A 21,741-nucleotide genomic window follows, 5' to 3' on the forward strand; every position below is an offset into this window, starting at 1 on the left:
GCTTCATTAATTATGGTGAGCAGCCATTCTTTTTAACTTTCCTCTCTTACCGCTCACCATAATTCATTATTGTAAACTGGTTTAAATCTGAAAGAAAAGGAATGTATTGATAAATAATTTAAGGACCCTTAATCTGTTTAATTTATTTGTATATAGCCTACTTTATTCTAGAAAAGATGTAAGGTTAACAGTCAATTAATGCCTTTCAATACAATGACCTAAAATTTGAGATATGTAAATACCAATGATACATTTAGTGTTCTGAACATATCTTTAAAATCATGAGTTAGACGGTGCTATCTTTTCAGAATGCTTTTTATAGGAATATATGTTATAAATTAATCACATTGGTTGCCTATTGTATAAATTTTTAGTGTTTACAGATATTACATTTTTAATTTAATTCCCTTTGACTTGTTGGCTTTAGGTCATACTTAGCTGACTCAATATCCTTATGAAGGAATCCAGGTAAGAAAGAAGGGGAACTGTATAGAGAAAATCTACTATAAAATATAAAAGTGTTAGAATAATGATTCAAAAATGAAACTAATGAGAACAGGAAAATTTTCAAAAGTTAGTAGGTAGCTGTCAGGACAGCTATATGCCAAATGGAGAGACACTATGTCTTGCAGACAGAAGCTGCCAAAAAAAAAAAAAATGTGTGTGGGGGAGTCTGGTTGGGGGAATGTTCATTTGGCAGGAAAGATGAGGGGATAAAGGTAGCACACTTTTTAGTTGTTCCCTGTGGGTCTGTCAAGTCCAATGGCTTATATTTTATGTTCTGTGTCTCATTTTCTAACAACTTGAAGCTCAAAAGCAAGAAAGTCGAGGAGTTTAAATTCAGGAAGAAAGATAGCAGAGCATTTAGGTTTCATTTTGGCTTTTTCACCTCCAATTTGCAATGCTTCAGTGCAGGGAGAGGGAAAGAATTGTGTATTTCACTGAGACGTTGGACACCTGGTCTTAACGGGCTTACCAGTATAGGAGGGTTAAAATATTAAATGTATCAAAATGATTTTTTAAAAATAGTTTTATGTCAAAACTATTTTATGTATCTTAATCACATAACATCATTGAGTGTTTGTGGACAAGTAGATAGATTTACCACTACATATCATCTCTTGTGGTGGGAGGTAGAAAAAACATTCTAGGAGTCATAAGACTTGATGAAAAAATTGATAGATGTTGCATTCAGTATTTTAACTGTTTATTAAAGAAAGCATTTGGAATATTCATCATAAATCGGTTATAGCCTATAAACTTTCACATGGAGTAACTGATCTTTCTTAGTGCTATAGAAAGAGTATAAATATATTTAAAGGACAATTAGTGTTGTATATATGTTAAAATATTATTGTTTAAGTTATCTCATTTTTAATGAACATGGTGGAATATTACAGAGGACACAGCACATTTTACATCAAGCAAACCAAAACTTTATGTATAACAGCGGAATCTGAAGTTTAAGATACTACAGCTTCATTATGAGCATACTTTAGAAAAGAAGAGGTGAAGGTGACCTAATAACAATACTAGGTGCAATTTTATTGTAAAAATCATAGCTATCCAAGGAACATTAATAATGCAATGCCAATAAATACTCAAATAAATATTTGACATACTAATTTGAATTCATTAAAAATGTTGTTTAAGGAACTAAGCTTATACTCTCTGAGGAAAAAAATCTGAAAAATAATTTGGCACAAAGCAGGAGTTTGTACTCAGTTTTGATAGCTGATTGAGTGTGTACCTTAGTTTGGTATTACTTGGGGCACAATATCGTGTGTCAGAAACTTTCTCGTATTAAATTGTCAATATCAATTCAGAAATTCATTATTTAATCAATTTTTTTTCACAGAGGAACAAAGCACATAATCAAAAATGTGTACGCCCTTGATTTGTTTTCAGACAAGCAATAATCCCAACCACTCCTGCAAAGCTGCGTTCACTGATTTTTCTGTGACAATTTACATGTAAAATTGTAAACATTTAAATAATGTAATTAACTGGGGGGGATTTGTTTAAATAACTGCATCACACTGGATTTTAAAAATGAATGCATTATTATTTTATATCCTTTCATACATTTTATTCCTTCTCTCTGGAACACTCCATGTCACTATTTGAAAAGTAGCTCCATTTTCTCTTTTAGGACTAAACTATAGTATGACTCACTTAAAGGAACCCTCCTGTGCCATTTAGTTTAAAACAATCCAGCCCTGTTTCTTTAACATCTGATTTACCAAGGCAGTTTGGTAAGTCACTTGTTCTTAGTGGCTAGCATATGATAGACACTCAATGAACATTTATTGAAAGATAATTAAAAATCTAGACTTGGATAAGAAGAGACTTTGTTCAAAAAGACTATGCAGTAGGGGAAACCGTGACACCATATGACCTTGCAATCATTTCATAAGTTAGGCAGAAGGAAATTTCTTATATATAGGGAGGGATAAACAAGGCAGTAAGTACTGGGTACTGAGGAGTTACTTGAAATGTGGCCTGATAGGGCAGTTGTACAGGACATGTCTTTCCTTGAGATTACAAGATTCTCAGACTGGTTGTTCTATATTCAGATACTGGCACAGGCTGGTGGTAGCTCAAAGTTCTAGGCTTTCAAAGACAGAGGGAAAATGAACTAAAGTTAGTCAAGTCAAATAGCTGATTTGTCAGTTGACGTAAAAAGCTAATAATTTATAAAGGCAATGGAGTTTGGAAAGTCTCTATCTGAACTTGTTATAGGTAAATGATGGAAGCACTTGTAAGTCATACCTCTGTTATGGAAAAGGTTGATTTCCTTGCAGGCAGCCATGTCTTGGAATACAAAAGGGTGGGAGGATTTCTTAACCATTGCTGCTTTCTAAGAGCACGGGGCTCATGTAAGATACAACACTACCAAAAAGAATAATTGAATGCATGTTTGTTATAGTATATTTAACGTGATATATATGACCATATATAAATCTGCATGTCTATTTATGTATTAATTTTGACACTGACATGATTATTTATATATATGTATCTACATAAATATGAGCTGATCAGTGTTTCTTTATATGTCTAATTGTGTAAGACTAACCTATGTATTATTGAGTATCATCTTTGGCTTATGACCACTATACTCTTTAATGTTTATAACAATTAAAAATACCCTCATACTTCTAAATGCCCTTAGCAAGCGGTTCTGATTCTAGCTGAAAGTCTTTGGGAATGCAGATGTCATTGTGTTACAGATCCCGAATGCTATACTTCAATAATATTCTTTATTTTCACATGCATATTTGTTGTTAAGCTGCCTTTGTTAAATATGTAAATACCAGAAAATAGTTGTTTGATTCCATATGATCCATTCCATCATAAATAATTCATTTAAGACAATAATGGGCAAAAATACTATTTACCTGCCAGCTATTGACATTCTCTTGGCAAATTTGACTAAAGGGAAGTCTTCTGAAAAGTTTTTGCAAATGGGTTCCCTGCTTAACAATAAAGACAAATAAATTACATCTCAACATTTTCAAAAGTGGATATACTATGTGACCAAATTAGTTCATGGGAGAAGTCATATTCTAAGGAATTGTTAAAGAAGAGCGTGAGAACTCTGATAAGTCATTCTGGAGTTAGCCTGTCTTCTGAACTTGGTTTCATACAAGTAAACAACTGTTTATTATTTAAGCAAATCTGAGTTGGTGATTTTGTTAGAGTCAAAAGCATCTTATGTGCTATACTTTATTAACACTGAAATCTAATAAAATCCAAACAAATTATCTTTTCTACTATTTCTAAAAACTTTTAAACATATAAGCTCTTTTTTCCACATTAAAAAAATCTTAAGAATAAACATACAGGGGCACCTGGATGAGGTGGTTAAGCAATCCAAACTGATTTTGGTTAAGCATCCAAACTGGTTAAGCATCCAAACTGATTTTGGCAATTGGTTAAGCATCCAAACTGATTTTGGCTCAGATCATGATCTCAAGGTCATGAGATTGAGCCTCAAGTTAAGTTGTGCTCCACACTCACTTGGAAGACTGCTTGAGAGTCTCTCCCCCCCTTCTCTCCAAAATGAATAAATAAATCTTTAAAAAAAGAATAATGATACAAATGTGTAAATTTAAAAATAAAGAAAATGTTAAATTAGTAAAAACCTCCCTAATGAGAAAATTAAAGACGTGTCTACTTACTGATAAGAGTTGGTGAAAAGTTTTTCTTTCTTTCTTTTTTTTTTTTGTAGTCATGTTAGTAAGTCAAACCCAGGTGCACATTTAATGAACATGGAAAAATTACAGTGGAAGATGTTTTATATAAACTATTAGTCACTCCTTTGCATTATACCTAAATATGCTCTTATGTTGCATGTATATGTGGAAAAGTTAACAATCATGACTTTTTATTAAATATCTTCCCCAAATAAACTTGTGTACTAAAAAAATGTTAAGATCACCAACTTCATTTCTCCCTCCAAATATTACAATGAACCCATGAGCAAGTGTGGCCTAAGCTGAGGGCCCTCTATGAGACTGGGCCACCCCCAGACTCCCATCGATTTGGCCAGGTGACTGTGTGTACGTGCGGAGATACCAACACCGGACACTTCAACCTCGCTGGAAGGGACCTTACATCGTGATCCTGGCCACTCCCACCGCTCTCAAGGTCGAGGACGGGATTGCTCCCTGGGTCCACTACACCCACATCCGGCCAGCTGACCCACACGCCATTCTCAAAGACTTTGTTCCAGAATGGAAAAGCCAACAGAACAAGGACAATCCCCTAAAGCTAAGACTGCGCTGTTCTCACTTATTTCCCACCTCCAAGACTCCCTAGTCTGAGGTTGTCTTTCAATAGAAGGGGATTAGACTTAGTCTTCTTACAACAAAGGGTGGGGTGGGGATGGTTATGTGCTGCCTTAAACGTAAGATGTTGCTTCTTCCATGGAATGTAAATGGGAGTGAGAATAGCAACAAGGTTGGTTAGAATCCTGGTTTAATCATTCCCCCTGGCTCACTCTGAAAGCAACCTGGACCCATGATTGACGGGTCCTTCCTTAGGTTCCTCTGAGAGGGGGAAATGTGGAGGCTGAGAAAATTAAGGCTGTTCCACTTTAAGTTCAGCGTTAGCACAAGTACAGCCATCCCAGGCCCCTGTGAATAAGAGCTGAACTTTATCTTACTTCAGTTACAGGAAGAAAACAGTTTACAGCTTAACATCCTAGAAAGCCCCATATTAGAATAAGAACAGAGCCCAAGCCAAGGGCAGAAAGCCCCTATTAGAATAAGAACAGAGCTCAATGCCCTTGAAAGCCCCATATCAAAATGTAAACAGAACTTGAGAAATTCCTCCACCATTTCTGAAGAGCCCCTAGACCAGCCTATAAAAAACTAAGCTGAAACCCACCTCAGGGTCCAAGTCCCTGCTCTGCTGTGTCGGGTATACTTGGACCCAAGCTTGAGCTTGTAAATAAACCCTTGTGTGTTTGCATGGGGGTGGGGGGGCGGGAAAGAGAGTGGAACAAATAATATGCAACATTTGAGGAGAGGGAGGAAGGGGGTATAAATGGACTCTCAGGAACTGTAGTTACTGACTAGCTGGCAGTAACTGCACCTTGTTGAAGTTCCTGATGAAAAAATGAAACTTGAGTTCTGAAAAAGCTGATAAGAACTAGAGAATTTGTTTCATGGGATAAGCAATACTGAGATGGATACATCAAATTATTCAATCAAGAAAATGTCCTGATAACCTAACATGTTCCAGGCACTGTTTTGTATCCTGGGGATATAATGATAAAAGGAAAAAATAGTTGTTATTTATTTGCTCATGGCATTTACATTCTGTGAGGGTAAAAATCAATAAACAACATGTTTTACATAAAGACGTGTTCATAAAGTCATGGTAGGATGGGGATGATTGTAAATAGAATGGTTAGGAAGAAAACACTCTAAGATATGGTGGTTTTGTTGGATTCTGAAAAACAAGCATAGCCTAGCCATGGAAAATTTCTTGGGGAAGCATGATGCAGGTTGAGGGAATCACAATTACAAAGATCCCGAGGCTTAGACTGAGTTTGCCATCACAGCCAAAAGCAACAAGGCCAATATACATAAGGTATTTTGAGCAGGTGAGTTTATGGATCTATGGGATTGGAGATAAATATGGAAGTGTAATTGAGAATAACTTTATAATAAGGAGGTCGGGTAATACTTAAATTGCAAAGGAAAAGCTACTAGAGAGTTATTAAAGGTAAAGTGACATATTTTTAGAAGATTATGATGCTTAACTGGGAATCATAAGAAAGAGGTAATAGAAAAACTGAAATAACCAGCTAAAAGATTGTTGCTAAATGATTGCTAAAATCATTTGGACTGTAGAACAGAAAGTAAGCATAATTCAGGATATATTTTGGAGATAGATATCAAAGCATTTTTCAAGGAGTTGGATTTGGAAGAAGGGAAGGGAAGTAATAAAAATGACTTTTTAAAAAATTCTTGAGCAACTGGATGTGTGCAATTGCCATTTACAAAAATGGAAAAAACACACCACAAAAAATTTTGGATAATAGAAGTATCATTATTCCTCTTCATTTTGAGTTCATCCATTTCCACAAATATGGAACAGATACGTCATTTCTCTTTTCAAAAACTTTTACCACATGATAATCATAATCAACCCACTGTTCCTAATATGAGCAAAGCATTTTAATTATCCCTAGCATCCATCTATTCTTTCGTCACCTTAGTAATAGAATTCCCTAGGTACCTTGTTGCCTACCTAAAGGAGAGTTTATCATCCTCCTTTACAATAACATGTGAAATTTCTGGATAATCTCCTGAAAGTTGAAGTCATATACCCTGGATTGCATTTTCCCCCATGCCTGCTGTTTAAGACATGTCAGCACTGCTGCTTTGAACTCAGAAGAAAACAAAATTATGGGGAAATCAGAGCCAACCTGCCAGCTTGGCTGACTTGATGGACTTCCCTAAATTATCCTGTAGTTGATAATGTGAAAGAAAAGTAGACTCTGTTATTTAAACCATAGCATTTTTGAGAATGTGCTAATATAGCTTATACTCTTGTACCAGCTTATATGAATAGATACATTATTTCCTAGAAAATAATGCTTACTAAAAACATTTGTGAAATTTTTAACAAGCATTGAAAGATGGACTATTGGATAGTGCATGTGTGTGCACATGGCATGTAGGTGCAAACACTGAAATAGTATGAGCCAAGCAACTGAAGAATGGAGTGAAAAAATAATTTTATCTACCTTTCCAAATGGGATAAATTGATACTATTTGTCTATTCTGCTGAGCAGGAAGGAATGTGAAATAATGTTCATGTTCTATAAGAATCATTGCTATACTAAATGCTGCTTACAATAGAACTAAGGTGGAATACTGGTACTATACATGCAGTGTGTTTCAAATGCTTGAATTGGAAATAAATGTCATAGTAAATCAATCAGAAGATAAATGAGAACTTGGGAAAAAAAACTCAATTAAGTGTTGGCATTTCTCCTTATGCTACAGAACTCATAGAACTTTTGTCAGAATTCTGTTGCAATATATTTAAGATGTATTATGCTTTCTAGTGACATTAGTAAAGATAGAAAAGTCTAGAATAACTCCATCCTGCAAGTCAGATATCCTGCAAGTTTTTAAATCCTATATATAATTCTGAAAATGGGCATTTTACTTGCTTTTGCTCAGCAGCCAAATAGGAAGTGTATTTGAATAAGCAAGTTAAAAAGTGTATTCAGACTATATCCTTTCAAAGAAAATGAATGAAGCAGATGCAATATGTCCTCCTTGTTTCACAAAAAATAAATAGCAATCAACAAAACTTCCATCTCCTATTTGAAAAGTTTAATCAAGGTCATAGTTTTCAACTTTATATCCAATACGTATTATTCAATTAGTAAGAAATCAATGATTTATAAACACCCTGACAAAGATTAATGCAAAGAAGATCAATTTAGTTGAATAATGAGAATTACAGCCTAAACACTTTATTTGCATTGTACTTTGGTTAAGCCTTAACACAGTAAATGTGCCATGGTGTTATCTTGATGTGGAAATAAAAAGTGACCACCAGAGATTTAGGTCTTCCTTCCTTAATGTAAAATTGTTTCTGAAAAGTAACTATTCAGTCAGTGTCTACATTTTCCAATCCCTTGTCAGAAATGTTATTACACAGTTTAGTCAGAGAGAAGACAAAAAGGAAGCAAACAATTTGCTAATTTGCTACAAATTATAGAATATATTGAAACAGTAATATTTTAATTTATAGTTATAAATGATCACATGAACTTTTGCCTAGATTTTGATTCATTGTATATCGTTTATAAAGAAAGAAGAATGAAAGGAGAGAGAGAGAGAAGGAGAAAAAGGAAGAAGTAGAGGGAAAAGAAAGCAAAAAAAAAAAAAAAAAACCTTCCTTTTGGAAATAGGAAAGTTGGAAATACCACATCATTTATAATTCCATTCTCTTCTTACTAGAAATTGGAATGATCAGGCTACTTTGTTTCAGATAAGAAACTTAGCTAGTTTGAGCTAATAGTTCTGTCTTGAATGTTTAAGCCATGGCTTTGAAATAACAAGGCTTATAGAAGAGAAAGATTGGAATTGAGATCTTAATACTTTAACATTCCTACTCCACTCCCATCCCCCATGAACAACAACAATACCTTTTAAATTTTTCCTCTTATTTTTCAAGTAAATCCTCACACTTCCCCATATACCATTGGTCTGCAAGATCAAGTGCAATCTAGTACTTCATTTGTGTCCTGGCAGAGAAAAACCAGTGGCAGGGTTTTCTCCTTTATGGAATGGGCAATAACTTGGTTGGAGAAGCAGTTTAGAGCACTCCAGTGAAGACCAACAATGTAGTAGATTCTAGAGAAGATGTGGGTTAAGAGACCTGTGGACTCTACAAGGGGAGTGATCCTTAAAAATTCTTATTCAAACTCTACTACTTTTGGTGGAAAGGCAGTAACTAAAATCAAGAGAAAAAAATTTCCCTGAGCTGAGGACCTCAGTTGGCAAACTAAGCATCTGTAGAATTCCAGGCAAGAATTATAAGAAAAAAAAATTGTCCATAAATATCAATTAAGGAAAAACCTTACAACTTTCATGTAGAAAAAGAAAAAAAGAAAAGGAAACATGGCATCTGCAAGGAAAACTACACACACACCAAAAAAAACCTACCTGAAATTGTGTTTTTCTTTTAGAGTACTAAAAGCAAAACAAGCAAACAAAACAGAGTATATGTACAGAATGCAAAGAAATTGGCTCTGTAACTTTTCTGAAATAAGCTACCTTTTGGAAAACAAACTTGAAAATATGAAAAACTTGGTATAAATCTCCAGGATAACAGGAACACTGTCTTCTGTTTCATCTCATCAGATAGCTTGCTTTAATTATCAGTAAAACCTAGCTTTGGTCTTTCTTGATTCTGGCCAATATTTCAGATTTTCCCCTTTACTTTGTAACCAGTATACAGATAGCAAACCTAATCTATTTTCTATATCAAAATTAGAATTTGAACAGCCCTTATATAAACCTATTATTTTCTTCAGTTCTTAAGCAATTAACTTTAGTATTAGGAGGTGTTAGCTATAGATCTTACTATTAACACCACAGGTTTTTCACATTTCTGTTTTTCTCACTTTGCAATCAATAGATGCAATTAAAAGTTTGCATTTTCTAGTATAAATCTTATCCCCTTTAATGCAAGTAACTGTATATACATGCATTTTCCTTTCTTTTGAGAATATTTACTCAACTTTACTTGAAGGTCATGATTGAAATATAGATTAATCTCTTGAGAGTTGTTATAATTCACTTCTAATTGTAACCTTAAACCGTTTAAAGGATCACATAATTCAGTGAGAAGCCAAGGACCCACAGTTTTTAAACCAAAGGTATTTTAAATTATTTTATCTCATCCACGAACATGTTTCTCTCTACTTATCCCACAATCTGCTGAGTGCTATTTTTCTTACTTTCATTCTCTGACAGTTTCTGTATATACCCAATGAAATTCAACAAGGTTGAGATTGAAAAAAATCTGTTATCATATTAGCTAGCAATTTTTCCAAGCAGCAAAAGGAGACAGAATTGTGTTTTAAATGTCAGCTAGTAATAAAACATGCTTGTTATGCATATATAAGACTCAAGAAAGAGAACATCTCATGATAATTTTTTAAAAAAATTATTGATAAGTGAATTGATTACATATAAAATAACATTTAAAACATTACAAAGCCACCCACGTGCACTGTACGATTTTGAAACATGTGATTATATCATTAATTTTATAGCTGTAACTTACGGCAGGTAAGGCACTTGTGATGGCATCTATATATCTAGATAACTCTAAAGTAGAAGAGAAGCAATAGAAGTATTAGAGGAAAGAAAACAATTTTTGAAATAGCAATTTATTTTCTAGATGAAAAATATAAACTGCAACCCTGTATTTGACATGAGTATATATCAAAATCTTTCCTCAAATGTGGACTGAAGCCTGAGTTGTTACTTGCAAGCCTGATTATAGAGCAAGGAAAACCCAATAAAAGTTGTGATACTATACTTGTTATAGCTTTTTTCTCTAATTAGTATTGATTTTGAAATATTGGTAAAGATTATAGCTTGTAGGTAAGAAACTGCTGCCCCAAATATCCTATAAGTATTTTTTTTCTGAATGACTCTTAGCTTTGATTTGGTAAAGTGATTTGATATGATTAATAAAATTATAAGAGGCATTGATTCCCAGTTATTGTTATACTTGACATATTAAAGATAGTTTAAAACATGGTGGAAAATATCTTCATATGTGCTCAAAGATAATGAACTTTGGCACATAAAGCTTATTAAATCAAGTGGAATTAAGAAATAAAACAGTTGAATAGGGGAAGGGAAGGAAAAATAAGATAAAAACAGAGAGGCAAACCATAAGAGACCCTTAACTTTAGGGAACAAACACTGTTCCAATGGAGATGGGGTAACTGGGTGATGGACATTAAGGAGGGCACATGATGTAATGAGCACAGGGTGTTATATACAACTGATGAATCACTAAACTCTACCCTGAACCTAATAATACACTATATGTTAACTAACTTCAATTTAAATAAAAAGAAACATCAGGGCAATTTACATCACAGAGCAAACATGCCTAGATCAATTCACAAACACCAAGTCTCTTGTTAGTCACTATATAACTGTAATTCATAAAAGTGACTTTTCCTAATTTTTTAGCTGCTTCATGCACATAATAAATTCAGAAGGTCAAAGAGGGCATTAAATCTGAAGAAACATTCATTGTCAATGTTATAATGAAATGATTAAAGGAGAAATATTTTTAGTAAGTAATGTACCTACTCTTTTAATGTACCTACTCTCAAGTGATCTCTATTGAATTGCTATATTGTATGTAACTGACAAGTATGATATGTAAAAAATACTTTTTATATAACCAATAATTTTTCTACAACAATAAAAAGAGGAAAATATTTGTTTAAATGTAAATGCGTAGTAAAGCATTACTTGTTATGCTTGTTGTCCCAAAACAGCAAATAAATTTACTGGGCTAAATAATCATTTATAGTTCAGATTTTTTTAAAAAAATTCTGTGGTTTAAAAAAAGAATTAGAGATATCATGAGTAGACAGTATAAATTAGGACATCTTGCTATAATTTTGCAGCTTTCTTTTTTCTTGTTTTTATTCATGCCCAAGTCGACCAAATGCTTAATCAAAATAACAAATCATGTGTATGTTATTCAGGACTGTATGGTATGAAATAGAACAGGTTAGCCCATCAAGAACAGACTAACAGGGATCCCTGGGTGGCGCAGCGGTTTGGCGCCTGCCTTTGGCCCAGGGCGCGATCCTGGAGACCCGGGATCGAATCCCACATCAGGCTCCCGGTGCATGGAGCCTGCTTCTCCCTCTGCCTGTGTCTCTGCCTCTCTCTCTCTCTCTGTGTGACTATCATAAATAAAAAAAATAAAAAATTTAAAAAGAAGAGACTAACAATCATATAACAATTAGAAAACATTCTAATATTCAATTTTGTCACATAGTAATTTTGAGGAGGTAAGTGTCCAAACGACAAAATTAGTTTTTCTGGAAATCCAGAAAACATTCATGGATGAAGAAGAAGACTAGGTTTGTTCTACATATAAGATATATGATATATATTGGTAACAAAGGGATATTTCCCCATTTATGACAACTAGCTTAGCAAATATTTCATGGTGGAAAAAGCACTGAGTATGAAGTAGATTCATTCATCCATGTATTTATTCATTCAATGAGTATTTGCTAAGGACCAACAACTATTGGGAGTAAAAGATAAACGTGATCTGACATTTGTCCTTAAGAAGAACATCACATCTTTCATGTATGAAACATTTACTTAATACTGACCTATTGCATTCTCCTCTTCATTTAAGTCTTACCTTAGTTCCAGAGGTCACTGACTCTGGGAAGTCTTTTCTGACTCTCCTGGGATGTTTGTGGTCTTCCAGGATGATCACTCTCTGCACATTCCTAGAATAATAATCATTGTGTTCTATAATTTTACTTAGCTCCCTAGTTGAATTGAGTAAACACTTCAGAGACATGCCATTAGCTTCCAGATCAGTATTCCACCATCTTAGCCCACTGTCAGTGCTTTTCAAATTTAGTAGGCATATAAATCATCTCGAGATCCTATAAAAATTTAAACTCTGATTCAATATTTCTGGGATATGGACTGCAATTCTCCACTTCTATTATGTTGATGCTACTGGTCTGTGGAACACAATTTTAGTGGCAAGGCAATAGGTGTTATTAAATTATTAATCACTTAATAATTTACAAAGATGAGAGGTGAAGAATATTAATACATATTGGATAAATGGAAAAATGATTTAGAAGATATTAGAGAGCCTAGTAATGCCAAAGACCAATAGAAAATGGCCACCCAGAAGTAGCAAATTATCAGAAAAAATTAAGTTTATTTAGGTTCCTGCGATGAAGAAAGATACACACTGGAGGAACTATTTGGGAGATTTATAGGATTTGGGTGATTATTGTTTAATTCTAAGGAGCATTTAAAGATGCAGATTGTAAGATCAATAAAGGTATAGCTTTCTCTATTCTTATAACTTGGGTAAATGTCCACACAATGCATTGTTAGAATGAAACAATAGCAGAGAAAGCATAATCTTTCAACACTCACTGATTAAACAAATATTTACTGAGATCTACTACATGCTACATGTCTAGACATGTATTGAACAAGTCCAATGAAATCCCTGCCCTCATGGTGAAACAGTGAATGAAAACAAGTAAGTGAATATGTACTGTGATATCAGGCAGCAATAAATTATATTAAAGAAAATTCAGCATGAAAACAAGAGAAAGTAAAGGAGTAGCCATTTTAAAGGAGAGGCTTTTCTTTATCAGGAATAGTAAGCGGCACCTTCATGATACAAAGAACTTTTTTGCAAAAATCTTGACATACGGCTGTTTCATGTAGGAGAAAGAGCATGTGGAAAGATCTTGGACTAGAAATAAATTTGCCATATTCCAATAATATCCAATAATAGAAAGTCAATTTGAGTGGAATAGTGTCAGTGGGTGGAGGGCATAAGTTGAAGACTTGGAGGGAATTTGTGGGACACAGTAAGGAGTTAGAATATTATTATGGGAATATGGGAATCCTTTGGATACATTTGAACAAAAAATGTCATGAATTGTTTTGTCTGATTGCAGATTCTGGGAAGAACAGAGTAAATAAAGGGGGATCCCAAGAGTAGTTCAAATTAGGTGTCAGCAAACTATGGACAACTAACTAAATCCAACCTATTTTTACAAAACCCATGAACTGAAAATTATTTTATATTCTTAAATGTCTATTATAGAAGTACAGCTTAATCCCCCTTTTTAACAGATTCTGTATTTGTAAATTTATCTACTTGCCAAGATGTATTTAACCCCAAATCAATACTCAAGGCACCTGAACAATTATTAGCACATGTGCTCGTATACAGAACAGCAGCAGATTTGAGTCACTCGATAAATATGTTCCCAGCTGAGTTTAAACAAAGCCACAATCTACCTTCTCGAATCAGCTCTTCTTTTCATATGTGTACTTCATGCCACTTTTTTCACATTATTTTATTTTACTTTCTTTTTTTTTTTTCTTTTGGTAATTTCATTATTTCCAAATTAGTGCTAATGTGCTGTTTAGTGTTCCAAAGTGCAAAAAGGCTGTGATGTATTTTATGGAGAAAATACATGTTTCGGATAAGATCTGTTTAGGCATGAATTACAGTGCTGTTGGCTGTGAGTTTTGTGTTAATGAATCCACGATATGTAATTAGTAAGGTGTCTTTAAACAGAAACACATAGAAAACCAGTAAGTTTGAAATGATTCATACAAATGTTGTGTTCAGAGGCTCACAGGCACCTAACCTCATATTTCCCCTAGAAGCATAGAATGTAACTATCATGGATCACAGAAATCATCTGTTCGTACATAATACTCTTAATTTTGCCTCCTGACCAAAACCTAAAATAGTTACTACCTCTCCTTTTGCAAGTAAATTTGCCAACTTCTGGTATAGGTGCTATGGTGCAGTAGTAAAAAAGATACTGGCTTAAAGTAGGGTGGTATATGTGAAGATTATGAGGAGTTTTTATATAATATATTCAAATTTAAAGTCTATAAAATGTTGGAAAATATATAGGGCACACATAGATAAAAATATTGATATTACCAAATACCGTTTTTTCATTCACATTGTTTAATTCATTAGATATTGCTATATTAATGAGTCTTAGAATAATTGTATTTCAGGCTAATTCTACCTACATTATTTATGCTGTGGCTTATTATTGGTTTTGAGGAGAGTTTATTAGCATATAAATGCTCCCAGTTTTTATTGAAGAAACATAGTTTGCAGACTGCTTTACAGTTACAACTGCCATTTTGGCATCTGGAAAAGGTTTAAAATTTGCACACTGTTCTCTGATTACTTTTCTGTAACTGATCATAACTTACACTCGCAGTCTTTGACAGGTAAAAAAATGTCCTTTGAAGGTCAGTCACTTCTGCTGCAGAAGGAAGCTGTAGGATGAGTCCAGGCACCAGAAGATGGTATGATGAATTAGGATGTTAGTAGGAGTGATGATAGGCTGATAGAATATTTGTAATGAAATTTTTACTGGACTTTATCATTACATTTGAGTTGCAAGTAGGAGTAAAACATTAGAGAGGGCTTTTATTTTTCGGAAAGGAAGACTCAATATGAATGAAAATTGCTTTCCCCAAACTATGTAATCTTAGAAGGAGGAACTTATGTAAAGTTTATACATGTTTCTAAGGTTAATATATTTTTCCAAAGTTCAAGAGACTGTTTTAGGAATGATAAATTTGAAAGATAAAAGAAATATAAATGACCATTGAACTTTGGAAATGTATAGGATCATCCAAAGAGTATATGAAGAGAGAGAGAAGTTTGAGTCAAACACTGTAAAACAATATTAAAGGAATATGCAGAAGAATGTATTTCCTACAAAGAGAACAGAGAAGCAGCCAGAAGACAGGGAAGGAAATGATTTAGGATGCAGGTAGTAACTGATAAATCTCTAAAGAATTTGCTTGAATTAATAATACGTATTTATTGTTGACTTGGGATAGAAACTTTTTTAAACTGACAAATTTGTAAGTAAAATAAACTGTAATATATTTACAAGTGAATGAATGGTGAGAAGAGACATATTTGCTGCTTTGAGTCAACAGACCTGGGAAGGAGGCATGGTTAAATACAACTGTCCTTTCTTGTGTATCTAATAAAATGAGACCTACCAGTTACAGGTGGTCAGTAGGTCCTACTCACTAACAGAGGCTCTTGGAAAAAAAAATGGCAAGTTAAGTGTCCCAGAAAGTGACAAAACATTTGTACTTTAGACAAATGTATTTAACCCATTATAGTAGACATATTTGTCTCTGAAAGGGAAATAATAGAGGATGATGAATTTATGATAACATGGGAAAAATGTTTCAACGTTTTATGAAGAATCTTGCGTTTGCCTATGGCTACACTACTAAATCATCTCACCGCGAAGCCTCATTTCCTCGTACTGTGTCCTGACCCATTCATGTGTTTATAGAGTTGTCATTGTGTACCCCCTCTAATGTGACACAATGACCAGAGTTAAGGAAGCACAGCTGAAAAGATCTGTGGCCTCGGGATCCCTGGGTGGCGCAGCGGTTTGGCGCCTGCCTTTGGCCCAGGGCGCGATCCTGGAGACCCGGGATCGAATCCCACGTCGGGCTCCCGGTGCATGGAGCCTGCTTCTCCCTCTGCCTGTGTCTGCCTCTCTCTCTCTCTCTCTCTCTCTCTCTCTGTGACTATCATAAATAAATAAAAATTAAAAAAAAAAAAAAAAGATCTGTGGCCTCTCCCTTTGTGAATCAGCTGAATCACTCAAAGACACTTGCTGCCTCATTAGTTGTCAATGCCCCCAAAATGGAGAATGATGATGCTACACATCTGCATGCTCCCAATACAAGGCTTCAACAACTGATATCATAAATAATATATGCCAAACAGCTTTTTGTTTTCATAAAATGTAGCCACTACTTTTAGAATGCTACTTTTTGTTTAAATTCAAGTGGTCCACAAAGTAGATGAAGAAGTGTATGATAGCCAAACTAATATCCTCTCTTTCCACAGTTCAGTTCAAAACATCATTTTGGCGATATTTAACATTCTCGAAAGTTCTGATTTTGACCCTTCCTCAACAGTCACACTCGTCTTTATTTTTAGCATATCTTGTTATCCTCATCAACAAACAGGATAATCAATGCTTTGCGTTGTTTGGTAAAAGATGCAGGACACGTTTAGTGCCAGAAGTAGAACAGACTGAGCAGGGCAAATGCCTCCTGTGTTATGTCGTTGTCATTTTGTTTGCTCATTTTTTATCATGTCAGATAATCTGACATCAATCCGGTCTTTCAAACCCGGACACACACATGCCCAGGAGAACCATTTGATGAGTCAGAGTGAGTGGATCTGAGGGAAAGAGGTCGAGCTCACACTGGGCAAGAAAGGACACACAGTGTGGAAGCAAAAACATCAATTGATATTGAATGAGAAACTTTTTCGTTATTCTTGATTAATGAGTAAACTTTCAAAAGCTGCCTTTGTTCCTTGTAATATCTCTAGTTTTGTACTGAAATTTAGATCTATTATCCAGTAATTTCAATAATTACTTTCTAAGCATTTAGCAATTCATCACAATGTTCTATGTGTTCCCTCCTAAATTCACTCATTATGAGTCTGATTTTGCCTAATTTATTCTCTAACATTTCATTAAAATAAATTAAATTACTATGTTCTCATTAAAATGAAATGAGAAATGTTATCATGAGATTTATAAAAGAACATTTGCTAATTTCTGCAACAGTTCTATTTATTAATATTTCCATGCCATTTTCCTTAATGCTATTATTTTTACTAAAAGTATGTATCTTTCTTCATTACTTCATAATATCATATATAGTTATAAAAATATACTTACCACTGCATTAAAAGTTTAACTTTCTTTTTTATTTTTTTAAGATTTATTTATTTATTTATTTATTTATTTATTCATTCATTCATTCATTCATGAGAGACACACAGAGAGAGAGGCAGAGACACAGGCAGAGGGAGGAGAAGCAGGCTCCCTGCAGGGAGCCCAATGGGACTCGATCCCGTATCCAGGGACCAGGCCCTGAGCTGAAGGCACATGCTCAACAGCTGAGCCACCCAGGCGTCCCTCACTTTCTTATAATATTTTTCATCAGAGACATTCAATTCTAAAAATTCAAAATAGGCTCTTTGCTCAACAGAAAATAATAATCTATCTTATATATATATTTTTAAATTTTTATTTATTTATGTATGATAGTCACAGAGAGACAGAGAGGCAGAGGGAGAAGCAGGCTCCATGCACCGGGAGCCCGACGTGGGACTCGATCCGGGGTCTCCAGGATCTCGCCCCAGGCCAAAGGCAGGCGCCAAACCGCTGTGCCACCCAGGGATCTCTATCTTATATTTTATTAAAGAAACTCTCTCCTGGTTTAATTTGATCGTATTCTTAGTATTCGATTCACATCCTAATTCATTCATTCCATATATTCTGAAAACTAGAATTAAGGAAAAACATATTTCTTATTAGGATTTAAAGGAGTTGTAATCACCTCCAAAGTGTACAAAGTGTTATGTGTGGGTAGATATGAATAGATGACAAAACCTCAGCAAAGTAAAACTGTTACATTTATAAACAGGAAGTGATTGAAAGTAGTTTTACCATTAAGGTGAAACTAATATGATTTATATTAGGAATTTCAGTTATAAGGTTAAAAAAAAAAAGAATTCTGTTTTACAGAAATACAGTCATCTCAGACTACCATTATTACTTCGTTTCATCTCTATGTAAAAAAGAAATGGGGACTGATTTGGAGAATAGTAAGAGAAGATACACTAATGAAAATTGAAACAAAAATAAATGTACACTTTTTTAGATGAAGAAGAATAATAACATTTATAGAGTTTCATTCTATACTTTTACTTGGTTAATGAGGATAATTTACTTAAAAGAATTTTAGAGACAATACTTTTTTTACTAATTTTAATGCCTAGTTTATTCAAGTAATTTTTGCTTAATATTTTTACAGAAGATAATTTAAAATAATCTGTACAGGTTCTCTCCTAAATGATTTTACCTTTGTTTAATTTTATTTTTTTTAATGATTTTACTTTTAAAAGTCTGATTTGTATTGTAATGGTTGAGAGTGTTCTTTGAATTCCATTAACTATACTCTTTAATATATTTTGATAAAAAGTCACTTGACAAGTGTCTGGAATATCTTTCTGAGTATTTCTGACTTCAGTTTATCCATCTTATGTTTGGATATTTACTTAATGTATTTGGATATCAGAGTTTTATCATAGACTACGTTATTGGACAGACTTCATATTTTACCTACTGCTTTTCAATTGCAATATTCATTTGTCACTGGGAATAGGTATAAATTTGCACACTGCCACACTGATTCATTTCTCCAACTAATCTTAGCAAATTTATTAGTACTCCTACATCTCCTGTCAGGGGAAAACAATGCTGTTCAGGATAAGTCACTTCCGGTTTAGAAGTTACTGTTTTTGACTAAGTGATTAGTCAATTCTAAGTTTAAATTCAGTTACTATAACATTAAACTTATTATATTAAACCATAATATATCATGGTATCAAATATATATAATTAACATATATATATATATATATATATATATATATATATATATATATAGAGAGAGAGAGAGAGAGAGAGAGAGAGAGAGGTGTCTGGCTTTTTGCTGACTACTAATTTCTAATCTAAGTGTGGTCCATAATACCTATTCTCAGCTTTCTGTTATTTTATTTATTCTACTTTATTGAAAATCACCCCACCCCAGCTTCTTTTGTTATCTACCTCACTGTCTATAAAAATTTTCATATATCTACAGATGACCATAAATGTAAAATATATCATCACATTAATGCTAAATCTCTTTAGTTATTAACATTGCACCAAACAAAACAAAACAAACAAATACAACCTTACTTTGGTCTGCAGAGGCTTTTAATGAAATGGCCCTGCTTTTATCAAATATTCTACTTTTCTCCCTCAGATTCAGTCTTCCCTTTTTAGTTACACTGGTTTTCTTTAAAAATCCTAACATCTCAATTCTTGAGTATACAGACATTTTTTTCAAATGTCCTTTCACCTACAGTTCAACATACTCTCCTTTTAGACCTCGAATTAAATACCAGTTCTTCACACCCTGACACCTTATCTGTAGTATGTATTTTCCCATGGTCTTCATCCTCCCATAGCTTATTATGTTAAAATAATTTATTACAACCAGTACTTATTTTACTCATGGTCCATGTATTTGTCACCTTCAACATGTTTTCTAAAATGTATGCTCAGTGAGAAAGGTATTTATTATTGTGTTTCCATCAGCTCTAATATCTCCAGCATTCATTAGGAATTAAATAAATATTTTTTAATAAAAGCAAAATAGTTTATATTCCATGAGCAGATTACCGGAAAGTCTCAGCAGCTGAAAATAAGGAGACAAAAGGATCGGGAGCTACTGGAAAAGTTGTAAGGTAGGAAAAATAATTAAGGATGGTATGATATAATGATCTTAGACATTAAAATAATGTCATTCTCATTTAATAAGAAATGAAAGGATGTAAGGCATGAGTTAAAATTTTTAGGATATTGAGGTTTCAGAGTGATATGTTTACAATAGACCTTAAGAAGCACTGTGATTATTTTCAATGAACAATTTATGAATGCTTTTTTTGTTTTTAGTAGATGGAATGTAGAATAAATGATCATGTAAAATAATCATGCATAAGTAATAAGAAAGTTAAATAATAGATAATTTATTCATTCTATCAAAATGTTCTACGTACTTGTTATGAGCTATGTCTTCTGTTAGGTTCTGGAGAAACTAAAACAAAGGAAATGAAAATGTCCCTTATAGAAATTTCAGGTTTACTAGGGTAAACTGTCCAATCAGCATTTTACAGTTGTCTATATCCACACCCCCCCAAAAAAATTAACAGAAAATTATGGTAGATAAATTTGGTTGGCAACCCTATTGTCATTTCTATTTATTTCCATGGTAAAAGAACTCAAGGTTGATTCATGCTTGGTACTCCGAGAGAATGTTATTTCTCCCATCCCACAGCTTACTCTTCTTTGATAGAAATAAATTTAGTGGTATGTGTTATGATGCAAACCTAGAAAATGGCATAGTAAAATGACGCTGTAGGAGCTCCAGAAAAGAAGGTTTTAACTCTAAAGAGAGGAACAGATAAAGAAAAAGATCCCTTTTCTTGTGTCTTTGGGGCCATGCAAACTTGAAGCCATGACAGTCGTTTTAAATTTAGAGAGAGAAATTTGAGAACAAAAGTCAAGATTCTGAGAATAGAACAGTGGACTGCTGAAAAGTTGCCTAATTTAAAAATTTTACAATAAATACATATGTGTCATATTCATTATCTAAGCTACATGTTTTTAAGTGTTGGTTATCTGTAGACAAAATATCTTGATTAATAGATATATAGCACAAGCATTTTTTTCTCCTCCCCAAATGTTAATAGCATTAGGCATTGCTTCCGATTCTACAAGTTCTATCAATAACTCTGGGATTTAGAGACATTAAAGTAGTAGCTTGTTTTTCACTTTCAATGCTTAGTTCAAGCACCAGCTGACCAACATAATGGGTAAATTATACCCCATGGAAATCTGATTCAAAATAATTATAGTTTTCTAGGTCAAATGAGAAGTAATCATTACCTCTCATTTCCCCCAAATTTAACTGGAAATATGAATACTTAATGCTGTTAATTATAATGACTGGGTTAAAATTCTCTAGTTTATATTAACATCTTTTAGCCTAAAATTTGACCTTTTATTCATTTCTGCTCTCTCTCATGGGCTATGTACACGGAATTCACACAATTTTCTAAATGCTTAAATGTTTCAAGACATGTTTTTAAAAATATGTTAACATGAATGTACTTTTTAAACTTTGAATCCAAAATGATAACATGAAGCTCACCATACATCTATCCAGTAATAAGGTAAGTTGACTTCAGTATGATCAAGAGTAATTTTTACCTTGATGTCACAAAAATGCT

Source organism: Vulpes vulpes, chromosome 6 (assembly GCF_048418805.1).
Source record: "Vulpes vulpes isolate BD-2025 chromosome 6, VulVul3, whole genome shotgun sequence".
In the NCBI taxonomy this organism is placed as follows: domain Eukaryota; kingdom Metazoa; phylum Chordata; class Mammalia; order Carnivora; family Canidae; genus Vulpes; species Vulpes vulpes.